We start from the raw sequence: 12,955 nt of genomic DNA, 5'->3' as shown, positions 1-12,955 counted from the left end.
CAGAGCTTGCCACTTGCTTGCAGTTTATCAAGTGCAACTCTCACCAGATGTTTCTGTGTGCCAGAAGAGCAGCGGACTCCACGACTGGAAGAAGTTTCCAACAGTTGAAAATTAAAAACGATAGCATATCCAATCCAACCATACTAACTTGGACCCCCATCCTCCCCAACTTCAAAGGGCAAGATCTTTTCTGTCTCCTGTTGCTGAAATGAAGAGCACAATTACCTTTCCAAGAAGAATTTCTGTGTTGTAAGCAAAATGAAATTGTGCATTCCTTTTGGGACCATTTTTTTTGTCTTGAGAATTTAAAAAAAATGAAACACTATCATAAAAAGCATGACCAGAAAATAAACTTGAGCATAATTGTGAAACAGTTAGCTTTCACTGTAGTTTCCAAGTTGAAGTTAAGGACTTTATCTCACACACTTGCAAATTTTAAAGTCATGTTTGTAGCAGATTTTTTTCAAGTTTCCTTTTTAAATACATTTCCGTATGTATTTAATTGAGCAAAACAAGGGAGTCCTAGCCCAGAGCACCTGGGGGTTGTCAACGCTGTAAATTTAGTCCCTAATTTTTTTTATTTTTATTTTCTAGTATCACAGATAATTGTTGCACAAAACTTGGCATATATAGGATAATGTTAAGCAGTAAGGTAACCAAGCACATGCTGTAAAAGGTAATGAATGCTTGTTTAAAGAATCCTTTCACCTTTTATGGATAACAAATGCAATCCTTGGTCCCTCCTGCCCCCCCTTTTTCACCACACTGATTTTTTTAATCTGTTTTGGTTTGTCCACTTGGAAGGGCAGTTTATATATCCTAACACTATCCTGTAAGTCTCAACAACCAGGAATCTCTGTTTTCAAAAGAGACCTATCCTACACTTGGGTATTGAGTCAATTCTTTGTGTATGAAATGATGTACAAATCAATGTTTTGAAAATAATGATCTTGAACTTTCTAAGTTAAACAGAAAAAAAAAAAACCTTTTTTGATTGTTTGCCATATTGGGTGGGTTTACTCTTAGAATCGCATGCTGTAGAAATGCTAAAAAGTGCATATTGGACTAAGTCCTTAGATGTTTTTTCTTTGAAGAAATAACCTGTTTAAAAACTGTAACCATTGTCGCTGTATTCATTTATTGTTGCTACTCTGTGCATAAATCTATGAAGAACTCCAGTACAAAGCTATGCACGTTTTGGAGTAGCGTGATAAGTCACTTTTTTTTTAAAAAAAAAAAAAGAAACAGCCTGTTCAAACAATCGCTGTCAAAGATTCTGGGGTGTGGGAGGAGGGAACCTAGACCATCTTCTTTATAAATCAGTTCCTCACAGCCAGTTCCTCTTGCAGGATGAGTCCTTTGCATCTGATCAGAGTCATTTTTGTAATGAGCAGGTTTTCCTGGCTTTCTTTTCAAATAAAATGTTAAAAGCAGCAGTGTTTGGACAGCAGATTGTTCTGTTAAACTTTCCTATCTTCTCACTGTATCCAGAAATGCTCCTTCCTAGCAGCAGTAGTAGCTTTTCTCCATTTTGTTTTTTCTGCAACATTCTGTACAAAAATGTGCTGTAATTGTGCGTTAGGCCTGGATTTGGCATAAAAGATGAGTTCCCTCTTACTCTCTTTCATGAAACTACTCTGTAGAGCTTTCTCCACGCCCTGTATCCCTCTTCACCTTTTGTATTTAATTTTAAAGTCAGTGTACTTCAAGAAAGCTGGATGCAAGATAGATACTATATTAAAATGTAATGTTATTTAAGATGTAATAAAGCAGTTTGACATGAGTTTTGACTGATCTGTTTTGCAGCTTATTGTTCAACATGTAGAACATCTTCTGAGTTGTGAAATAAACACACAAGAGGAGGAAATGCTGTCCCCAGAGAAATGGTTTGGTGTTTTTAAATGGTTAATGGTTAATTATCGGGCAGAGTATGCACTTAACTCCAAATTCAAGGAGCCAATACACTTCATGTGGTGCACATCACAAAAATGCTTTGTGCAAGAGGAGTGGAGCACCTGAAGTAGGAAATCAAAGCAAAATGCTGAGTAACTTCTTTTAAAACTTTTGTGTCCTTTACTAGGAAAAGAATTGAGTGGAACATCTTTGTGTTACTGCCACGTGAGGATCTGGCCACAGCAGCTCTGTTGTCACTGTTAGATTGACAGGGTAAGAAGTCACTTTCATGCTCAGTAAGAACAAAGTCTCCATGAGGCAGAATTTTATCTAAAAAAAAAAAAAAAATTTAAAAAGGATTTTATAGCCAGAGAAGCAGATTTCTGAAATGAGGTGTTAAAAAGCAGTTGGTTCAACAGATTGGTATTGGTTGACTTGAGGGTTTGGTTTTGTGTTTTTAGTGGGTAAAGTCCCATCTCTTGTTCTGACCTAAACAAAAGTAGATTTTCCCTCATTTCACATCAACCAAGAGAAATTCCAAAGCCATGGTTTGGTCTCATACCAAACATGGAAATTCTCATCCTCAATGGAGAGGTTTTTAAAAGCTGGGAATATGGAAAATATGATGGTGACATTACTTAACTCTGAGCATTGGGGTTTTGGACTGCAAGAGACTGGTAAGTAGCTCATGGCTGGAAATGCTTTAATTTGGGAATTCACATTTAGGGGTTTCCAATTCCAAATGCTGTAGCTGGGGGCTTTCCACTCAATGTGAAATACTTTTATTCCAAGGGATGTTTCATATGTGACTCTGGTCTGTAATAAAATCAGTCATCTGTCTTGCCTTCCTTAATCTCAATCCATGTGTTAAATTTGTGTGTCCTGCCTATGCTGGCAGTAAAATACCTGCCAAGACAGTGGCTTCTTGTGACAGGAGGCTGGTGTGCAGCCCTTTGGGATTTACTTGAAATGCAAACAGTTGCAGTTGCCTCTTACTACTCTTATTTTTATGTTAAATATGAAATTTTATTTTATTTAAACACCTGTCATTGTGTGTTTGGTTATTCAGAGAGCTGCAACTGGAGAAAAATGGGTGTGCAAAGGGAGCTCTGAACTCTTGAGTCTGACTCTGGGCCAAACTCTCTTGAGTTTTGAATGCCTTTAATTTTAGGATGTACCCAAATGAAAATGATTTATGTAATCTTACCTACAAGCTCTACCTGTGGGCTTTGAAAAGATTCTGACTTGGAGATAGCTGTGGGATGTAGTTCCAGAGAGCAGCTTCCCCCAGCTGCTTGCAAATCTCTGGTGCTAATTTTGTGTTTCTGGTTCAGATTCCACGACCTGAGAACACAAATCTCTGAGAATGGGATTGGAATCCTCTCATGGAGTTTCAGGGAAGGGGTGAAGGAAGAGAGAACAAATTTCTCAATCCCAGGACCTTGAGTTAAGACCTTTAGCATTTTCTCTTCCCCTCAAGGCCTTTAATTTCTTCATGAATTAAATAAAAGATCCGAGGTTCTGCTACCAGCAGAAAAGAAGTGAGTTGGGCATTTTACCTTTTGACCATTAAGTCCCCTGGAGTGTTTTAAAGCAGTTGTGAAACACACTTAGAATGACTGATTGAATCATGCCCTATAGGAGCTAAAAATAGAATAATCTGGTTTCTGGGAAGTGGCAGAGTAAATAAAGAAGAATAAAACCTGTCACCCATGCTGAGTTCTGTGTGCCTTGGTCTGAAGCAAGTCAGGATCCTGTGTGGTTTTATGATTAACACATTTTAGTGTAGGTGTAACCATGAATTCACATTGGAGGGGAAAGAATAAAAGAAGTGCCTGATGAACGAGTTCTAACAGCAGCTGGCTATTTTTGCATAGTGCTGTTCTCTTTTTCTTCTCTTCATGCAATCTCTTGAGAGTGCCTCTGCTTTAACCATCAGGCTACTCAGTAATCTGAGTTGGTCTTTTTACGTTGCATTCCAACGTGTAAGAATTCTCCTGAAGCCTGTGGAAAGTTGGATTTGTTCTGTTTCAGGGTTCTGTGAGGAAGTTTGGAAAAGTGAAACCACAGATTTCAGTTTCCCTCTTGGCAGAGCAGGGATGCCTGGTGCATTCCCTGTCCCTCCTGCTGGGAATGGCCCTGTCACATGGCAATTCCCAGAGATGGCAGCAGACATCTGCTGTCCTGCATCCTGTCACACGTGCTTTTTCCTGGTAGATTTAAACATTATTGCTTTGGTCCATTATACCTGATGAGTTCAAAAATTCCTGCTCTGTCTCCTGATCTTTTCCTGACCACTCTTGGGTGCTGTCCTGTCCTCACTGCCCTTGTGGCATGGGAATCCCTCCATCACTCCCAAATGAGGGCTTAGAGCCCGACCTGCCTGGCTGCTGATCCAGCCTAACGGCCCAGGTTAAACCCTCTCTCCAGGAAAGACTGCTGGGACAATCTGCAGTTCCCATTTCCTGGCAGGAGATGGAACATGACTGGCAGATTCCTGGCCTGGCCACAGGGCCACAGTTGGAGCTGGACTTTGCCTGCTCTGTCTGTAACCTGGTAGTGCAGACAAGGGAAGAATTTCTTTGTGTAGCACTCACTCTATGGGTTAAATCGATTCAGTGGAAGCAGGAAAGCTTCAACTATTGATGAATTTTGAGGTCCCAGGTCAGGAGTTGATGTTTCCTTTTGATAATTTGGGGCTATTCAAAAGTAAATTCGTTAAAGGAAAGCCAAGTTGAATCATTCTGAGACTGCTCAGCTTTTTCTTCTAATATCAATACTAAAGAGTCTCCAATGAGTCTTTTTAAATAAGGGATAGTAACTGCATTGGTAAAATTATCCAGTATTTCACTTAGCTGGGAAAAAAGCCATAGAACTGTGAATAAAAACAGAGTGAACTTCTCATTGTTTAGAGAGCTGGCTGCTCAAAACTTGCCCTTTAGGAATACAGGCCCTCCACAATACTCATTCAAGTAATTCCTGGCTTAACCCAAGACAATTTTGTCATAAAATAGAACAAAGAGAATCTTCCTGCTTTATTATTCATAAGCCATTTGCTCTGGCTAAGTGCAGTGAGATGTGATTGACCCTGAGAGGGAATTGTCTGGGGAGCTGGAAGTGCAAAATGAAAAGTTTATTTGATGTAACAGATTTTTAAATGGCAAAATAGATGAGGGAGGGGAATGTCTGTTAAAAAAGGTGTGGGGGGAGGTCTGTTAAAAAGGCCCTGAAGATGGGAAAACGCTGAGTTCCCAGGAATATTGTCTGGAAGCACAAACAATGCAGCTCCATCTGGTGGTACAATACCCATGAAATGGGTGGTCAGTGCAGGGAGAACGTGTGTGACAAAGCAGCCTGTGCTGAATTTGGCTGCAATTCGTGTTCCTGCACATGCAGCCCCTCCTTCCTGCGTCTCCAGGGTCCATTGAACGTGTGCAGATTTTTCCATAAGGCCTTACAAACAAAACAAGCTTTTCCTAAGGTTTACTTTTAGAGGGATTTTCTTTCCCAGTGTTTTAAGTAAAAACCTCAGATGGTGAAGATGGAGAGGTTAAAAAGGAGCCAGAGTTAACTGGAGCAGGGGCTTGTGGACAACTTTAAACCCAGCTCTTATTTAGAAAGGATTCCCTGCACTTCTCTCCAGCCCCTCTCCCCCACTATTCCTGAACTCCCTCTCACAATTTTTGCCACGCTCTGTCACAGCCCTGATCAAAATCCCTGCTCTTGTCAGCCTCCATCCTCTGTTTTAGGTAGGAATGGGGATCTGGAGTCTCTAATGAAGATATTTAATTGGTGCTCGTGCTGATCTCAGCCTGGTGCCCTGTACTGCTGTGCCAGGCAAGTCACTCTGCAGTGGAAATTTGGATTGTGCTGTCACACACACTCCTGTTGCACCAGAGAGAACCATCACATGCATTCCAAATCCCTTGTTTATAAAAGCAAACATATTTTAAGATGTATAGAATTGTAATATTTAGGGGTTTTTTTCTCTTTTGCAAAATCAGGGTTGATGTTGAGTGAGGAGCAGTAGGCAGCAGCAGCTCCTTTCCTACCCTGGCTGGTGCTTGGCAGGGTGAGTCATCCTGGAATAACACGTAACTGCATATATTTATCTCCACTTCCATTGATTTTTCACCAGAGTTCCTTATCTTTGCTTTATTGATTTATTTTCTGGGGTATTATAAGCAAAACTGAAACAAGGTCCAATGGGAATAATCATGTCTGATCCTTGGGTCCCTAGAACTGTTTCTTAATCCAGTGGGAAGAGGCAGACAGGATTTAGAGTGAATGGGAGACAACATCTGACATTTAAAATTACTCAAGTTATTTTTTTTTCTGTGTTCTCTTCCACACAGAAAGTGCTCAGAATGTCCTGTTAGTACCTGAGGGTCTTTCACTTCACCTTGGGAAGCCAAAGTTCATCCCACCTTCTGCCAATAGAAGAATAAAAATAACAATGGTACTAGCTGGAGTTGAACTAGCTGGAGTTGACTAGCTGATTCTCCTGGAATCACTGAAAATTCAGCCTCATACTGATTTGTGTTTTTCTTGTGTTGAAGAATTTAACAATTCCTTCCACCCTGAAAGCAATAAAAAGCAGGTGAGGAGTGTAAGGTGAGACATTGAGCTCCTTTTAAGACCACCAGCTCTCCCTTGCCTCTGGCCCCTGCAGGTTTTTTCAGAGCCCAGGAGCTGTTTAACTGATAAAATAGCTGCTGTTCTTTGCCTAGTGGGGCTCTGAGCCTTGAATGAACAGTAAGTATTCAGGGAGCAACAGCTCTGGGAGTGATGGACACCAGCTTGCACTAATGAGAGATCTGGGAGCTTTGCCAAGGATGACTGCATCACTTAATTGAACAATTCTATATTTCATCTGCCTCTTGCATCAGACATGTGTTTAACCCATTGCATTCTGAAATCTCAGCAAATCTTGGCCCAGGTGCCAGAGTTGCCCAGGGAATGAGCTCTGAGTGAACTCTAAAGGAAATCCAGAGAGCCAAGAACACTCAGCATGGAGGAAAATGAGTGAGATTCATTGGCCAGACTGGTGTCTGTCAGTGGCAGCTCTAAAAAGTGATGTTGGAATTAAAAAATGATCCTGTTGAGCCGTTCTATCTCCCTTCTCCCAAGGCTTATTTCAATCAAGTGATAGCATCAGACGTGGTGGCAGGAAATGGAGCAATTACAGATAGACCTCAAGGAACAGCTTATCAGAACTGAAGGTTAAACTTTCATAAGCAGAAGGATCATTCCTGTTCTTTGAAGCCTGTCACTGTTCTATGCACCAAGAGTTACTTAACCAGAAATAAAAGATGGGGGCCAGGCAGCCTCTGACCTCAGCTCTGATGGGAAAGTGAAAGTTCCTCACCGAGTTGTAGAGCTTGAATTAACTAATTTCTCTTTCTCCATTAAAAAAATAAATCCAAGCTCTCAGGCCTGCTTTATGGTATGTCAGCTGTATGCACCTTTAGAGTCCAAATTATCCTGCCAGGTCTTGGCACTTGAGCCAGCCCCATCAGTTAAAATCTGTGGTGCATTCTGGATGGAGAACAGGCAGTTAAGGTTAGTGGTACCTGTGCCAAGAACTCCAAAACCTGCTGTCCTCCTGTTGGTTCTGAATAGTTGAACTTATTTATACACTATTTCTAGTGCCTCACTGTTTATATTTTGAATGGGAAGCAGCAGCACTGGCAATATTTGCTTTTGCAGGGTGAGGTTTGCAAAGAAGCCTCTTCACCTGAACCATTTTCTCTTTTTTTTAAGAAATCCAGTAAGAAATCCATTGTTAAACCTGTGTGTGCCCATTTGAACCCCTTTGCCACCTTGATAGACCTCCTAAAAGATTTCATCACATTCCTGTAACTGTAATATTTGGGTGTGAGCCAGGGACAGCACAAATATCCCTAATTTTACAGTTTATTCTAATAGAGATCATCTCAGGAGTTGTGTCTGGCTGAGTTTTCATGGGACATCCTCTGCAGTTTTAGCACAGGGATTTCTAAGCCAGTTCCTCCTTCTCAGTGCTGGTTTTTTGGGGGTGGTTGAGAGGCTTTAATCCCGTGCAGTGTGGACACCCAGCTCTGTGGAGGGAGGCCAGACCATAAAATAATTGTCTGGGCCCTTTGAAAAATTACGTAACTGGGCAACTGCACCACATGGGAAAGCGCCTTGGATCTTCCCCCCTTCTCCCTCCTTTTCCATGTCACAAAGCCAACAACTTCCATCATTAATCCAGAGCTTTTTAGGGTCCAGTTGTGAAACAGGCTGCAAGTGAATTTAATTTGTATCCCACCCTTGCAGGCTGGCTCAGATCCAGCCTGAGGAGCCTGAGCAGAGCCTGTGCATTAAGCACTAACTCGCAGCAATTATTTAGGAGCTTTCCTTGCATGAGTGGTCAGGTGCTGTGAACATCAAATACTGCTTTTCCTAGGCTTGTATGGCATTTGGGGGCTGACTTCCAGCCTCTAGTCATAACTAAGTAATTAACTAGCAGCTTAATTATATCAAAATAATTTGATTTCTGGTCGCTTACGTTGAAATTTTGGGTTCAGTGGGATGTTTGACAGAATGTGCTTGAACTTCCTGATTTTACATGAGGAAACAAATATGAGGTGTAGAGAGCAAGACCCTAAAGTTCATCAGAAGCTTTTTAGCTGTGGATTTTGCCCCGTGCTGGGACATTTGTATTCACACAGAACAGATGCTGGTCATCGATACTCGATCAATGACTGCTGTATTTACCTCCTTTTGGCAAGGAATCTTCCCATGAGGAGCGTGAAAACCGCACCAAATCCGCTGTGGTGCTGGATAACGGGACAAAATTTGCCTCTTTTTCCTGCAGAACGTGTCCGTGAGAGAGAGAAGCGGGATGCGGCTTCTGCTGCCACCTGGTGCTGGCGCCCAGTTTGGCCGGGGAACTGGTCCCAGTGATCCACAAGGCAAATGTAAGGGTCTTTCTCGACGTCCAGGCTTGGCCCAAGGGCAAATGAGACACCAAAATATAGGCTGGAAAAACAGAGGAGAAATTATGAATATATAAACATATATAATACAGGAATATATGGCACTGGTTCCAATGGATTTGTGGGGTGTGGAGTAGCTTAAAGCCCATGCTAAGATGCCACTTTGATGGAACACAGTGAGCAAACACCATCATTTCCCCAAATACATTATTTATAGCAGCAAAGATGCCCCTCAGAGCACGTTGTATTTCAGTGGTTTGGGGATGGACAGCTGCTCTTGTCAGGGAATAATAGTTACAGACAATATTTCTGTAAAACCTGCAAAGCACCTCCTGCCACATCCTTCTGGCCCTCTTAGGTTTCCCAGGGTGAAATGTGAATTTTCTGCATTCATTTATAGACATTAAGTCCGATGAGGAGGAATTATTTCCTCTGAACAAATTGATCTTTACAGCCAATGTGCAAAGGAGTAGCAACCCCAAATTTTTGTGTGTTCCAAACAGATCTAAAAATGCAGGGAATTGTCAGGGAAAAACAAAACTGAGCTGACCTGGCTGTACTCTCATAGAGGTGGTGGGAGCAGCATTACTGAGCTCAGGCAAGAAGTTCATCTTTGGTGTTTGAAAACCTTCTGAGCTTAATTAAAACCTCCTGAGCTTAATTAAAACCCTCAGTGAAGAGCTCTGCCTGATCCCAGGAGCAGCAGAGGGCACTGCTGCTGTTCTTACAGCAGCTCTTCCCTGGTTTCCAGGGTTTCAGAGAAACACAGGATAGGCTCAGTGGGAAGGGGATCATCGAGTGCAGCTCCTGGCCCTGCACAGGACACCCCAAGGAGTGCCCAGCTCTGTGTGGGGTTTGGAGCAGGATTTAGGGTGTGATGAGCAGCTACTGCACCTCCTGTCCCACACTCAGGGTGTCCCTGCCCTGGGGACAGAGGAGTGACAGGGTCCCCATGGCCCTGCGTGTGGCGTCTCTGCCCAGCCCTGAGGGGTGGTGAATGCAGCTGGACATGACAGGGCTAAAACCGAGCCTAAGGAATGTCTGACCTCCTCAGGGATCCCCAAGTCCTCTTTTCCTGTGGCTGGGAGTTGTTCAGTCATGGATTTATAAATGTGACGTTGCTGACCTGGTTACTGAGCATTTTCTTTCGCAACAGGTGGATGCCCAGGGACAAAACAGGAAGGACAGGCAGGATTCAGGATCAGCCACGGAGCCTGGGAATCTGTGCTGGTGAGTGGGGAGCACTGCCAGCACTGGGAATGATAGAAAGTTTGTTCTCCAGCAGTACAGGGAGAAATTGGAAATTGCAGGAAACAAAAAGGTATCTGCTGGGTTCAGAAAAAGCACATTTTTAAGGAAGAGGTTGTTACCTGGGAGAATGAGGTGGAGGCAGGTCTGCTGGGAGGGCAATGTGCACAGATGTTATTTTGGATGATATCTGGGTGGTTTTTTTGCAGGTTTTTAAAGTAGCTGCCTGGCCACAGAATTAGGAAAATCATCTGTGAAGAAGGAAGGTAAATGGATGTCTAAGTGTAGCTAGTTAGTAACCATGAGAACAAATCTACCAGAACAGACTGGTGCGCTTTTTTTTCTGGTACTTTTTCTAATAAAATGTTTTGGGGAAAGGAGAGGCTTCACTGGGGGCCACAGTTACTCTCAGCCTTCTGTCTGAGGCAGCAGGACCAGTAATTTTACCCAGGCTATTGTAAATGCAGGTGCAGAGCTCCTGAGTGTGTCATTCTTTTATCTGAAAAATTACCCCGCTCTTTTCTATGAAGAAAAAGGATCATTTAACTACAGTGCAGGCTGTTCTTTTAATAAGGGGTATTGGGGAGGTATACTTCCTTTTGTGCAGAGGCAAAGGATATCTGCATCACCTTTCTGAGAATTAGAACAAAGGGGGTGAACAGGAAGGTTTTCAAATGCATCTGTGATCTGAGCATCTGCAAAATACAAGGGAGTTGAATACATGAAAAGAAGAAGTTAATAATGCTGGGCTATAGAGAATTCTGATGCAAATGAACCAGAAGTTGGCAGAGACCAGTCTCTTTTCATTTCTGTTTTTGACAGTCACAAGAGTGTGATGTAAGGCTTATATTCAGAATTAATCCTACCTTGCGCTGAAGCTTCTGGATTCCAGACTGATTTCCTCTGCATTTTTGTGGTTCTGATGATATCAACTGCTTTGATGTTTCTGGTTTCAGAATTAGATTTCATTTTTCCCTTTGCAGAGATTTTTTCCAAGCATTAATTCTGTCTCTTCAAGTCCACGTTATGTTGGCATTTGCCTTAGTTTGACTCTCCTCTTGGAGAAAAGTTCCATCTGATCCTCAAGAGCAGACTGGATCCAAGCACTTACTTCTGAAGATCTTCCATCAAGATTTCAGGTTTCTCAACAAGAAAACTAAAATTTGTTTTAAAGGTGTCCGGGTAATATCAAGTCGCTGGTCAGAATTCTTTCTTGTGCTATCAAATAACTCACAGGGCAGCACAAGCCTGAAAGTCAAAGGAATAAAGAGCCTCAATTACAAAAAAAAAAAAAAAAAAAAACAACCGAGGATGAGCAACTTTTTAAATCCAGGGACTGTTTTGTGGGGGTTTTAACCAGTGTTTAATAGAGGGCTGGAGTGTTTGATAAGCAAACGACTGCAACGGAGCAGAGCCACACGGTGAGGTGATGCCAGTGACTTTGCTGATTGGGGACAACAAAGCTCTTGAACGTCAAACTGCGGAGTCTTAGGGCTGCAAGGAAATTTTTGGTAATGACCAAGCTGCAAATTGGCTCCCTGGTGGCTCTGAGAGCAGAAATTGGCGTTAACTCCTGGTGAGCTAACAAGGATCAGCCTCCCTGCAGGATGGCTCTGTGTGTTTGCAGTGCCCCAAGGACTCTGGTACCTGCCGAGGCAGCTGGTTTGGGATAAGGTTTTGTTGTGGCAGCCTAGACAAAACAATGAGCCTCCCATCTGCATTCCCTTTGGAACAAGAACGTGGTATTTCACACCTATACAGAGCCTGCAGTGGTAACTCTTTCCCTTGCCAGTAACAAAAACAGGGTTTGGCCATTTTACTTTTCCTGCCACCTGTTGAACTTGCACCTGTTGCTATTTCAGCCCATTCCGAAGCTGCCAGTGCCTGGTGACACGTGGTAACAAAGAGGAATCCAGTGCAGAGGAACCATCTCGCTCTTGTTGGCACTCCTCAGGTTATTTTCAAAGTCTGGGCAGTTATGGAAGCTGGTGACCTAACTTCCTCCATTCTTACAGCACGGTGTTTATCTTGCTCGCTCGACTTGGGTGACTTCTGGCAAGGAAAGGCCCCAGAATAACCAGTCCCTCCAGCATCAAGGGCCAACTGGTAGCTGGAGTGGCAGTTTCAGTATCTTTGAGCAGTTTGTGATGGCGTTGGGGTGTGTTCTGATGATAGTCCAGGTGATACAAATAAGCCCTTTTCCTTGAAATACTGAGAGCTGGAATTCTGTGAGGAATTCTGACCTCTCTCCTGTATTCCTGCCATAAATACTGGAAGCACTGGCAGCTTGTGGGCAGGAAGCAACTGCAATTCCCAGACCTCCCCAAAACAAAGGTATTTTATAGAAAACCAAGATGTTTTCCCCACAGTTCCCTTCAGAATTGCAGACAATGTTGACTTTGCCAGTGTGAAAGTTTTGCCTAGTAAAGGTTTAAGGGGTGCTTGGCTTTAGAGGGATCCTACAGAAAACAGAATTCATTCCTCTGGGCTGCACATCTTGCTGGTAACTTGGTTTAAAATCCAGCACTGCAGGACTATGCTTGCAGAAGGATCTGGGAAACTGAAGCAACCAGAAGCTTTTAAATTTTCCAGTTCATCAAGCTGCTTTCCTGAAAAGAATCGAGGTCTGCTGTGAACTCAAAAGAATCACCAGTTTTCCTGGGAACGGTGAAATGGTGTGATAAGTAGACCAGTTTATAAATTATTTTTAGGTACAAATGGAAACCCATCCACTTCAGAACTCTTCTGGGGTGCATGCAACGACACATTTCCTGTGCCAGGGAGATTACAATCGTGACAAGATTGATAAACAGGAAAGTAACTGGTTTTATCTGTTTTAAAGGCAGAAAAGC

The 12,955-nt window shown here is 42.7% G+C and overlaps 1 protein-coding gene across 12 annotated transcripts in view; it reads left to right on the top strand.

The window, feature by feature from the left end:
- The window catches only part of GNB1 (G protein subunit beta 1), a 35,051-nt gene extending 33,267 nt beyond the window's left edge, over positions 1-1,784 (top strand). For 7 of the 12 annotated variants that reach the window (XM_032131718.1, XM_032131724.1, XM_032131715.1 and 4 more), the window contains one exon: positions 65-1,783. The gene's annotated coding sequence lies outside the window, so the exon portion shown is untranslated. Of the gene's footprint in view, positions 1-47 lie in introns of all 12 variants that reach the window. The other 5 variants (XM_032131725.1, XM_032131721.1, XM_032131723.1 and 2 more) reach the window with 3 other exon arrangements.
- Positions 1,785-12,955: the final 11,171 nt, after the last annotated feature.

This window comes from Corvus moneduloides, chromosome 22 (genome assembly GCF_009650955.1).
Source record: "Corvus moneduloides isolate bCorMon1 chromosome 22, bCorMon1.pri, whole genome shotgun sequence".
NCBI classification, from domain to species: domain Eukaryota; kingdom Metazoa; phylum Chordata; class Aves; order Passeriformes; family Corvidae; genus Corvus; species Corvus moneduloides.
This window is presented reverse-complemented; position numbering and strand designations above follow the sequence as displayed.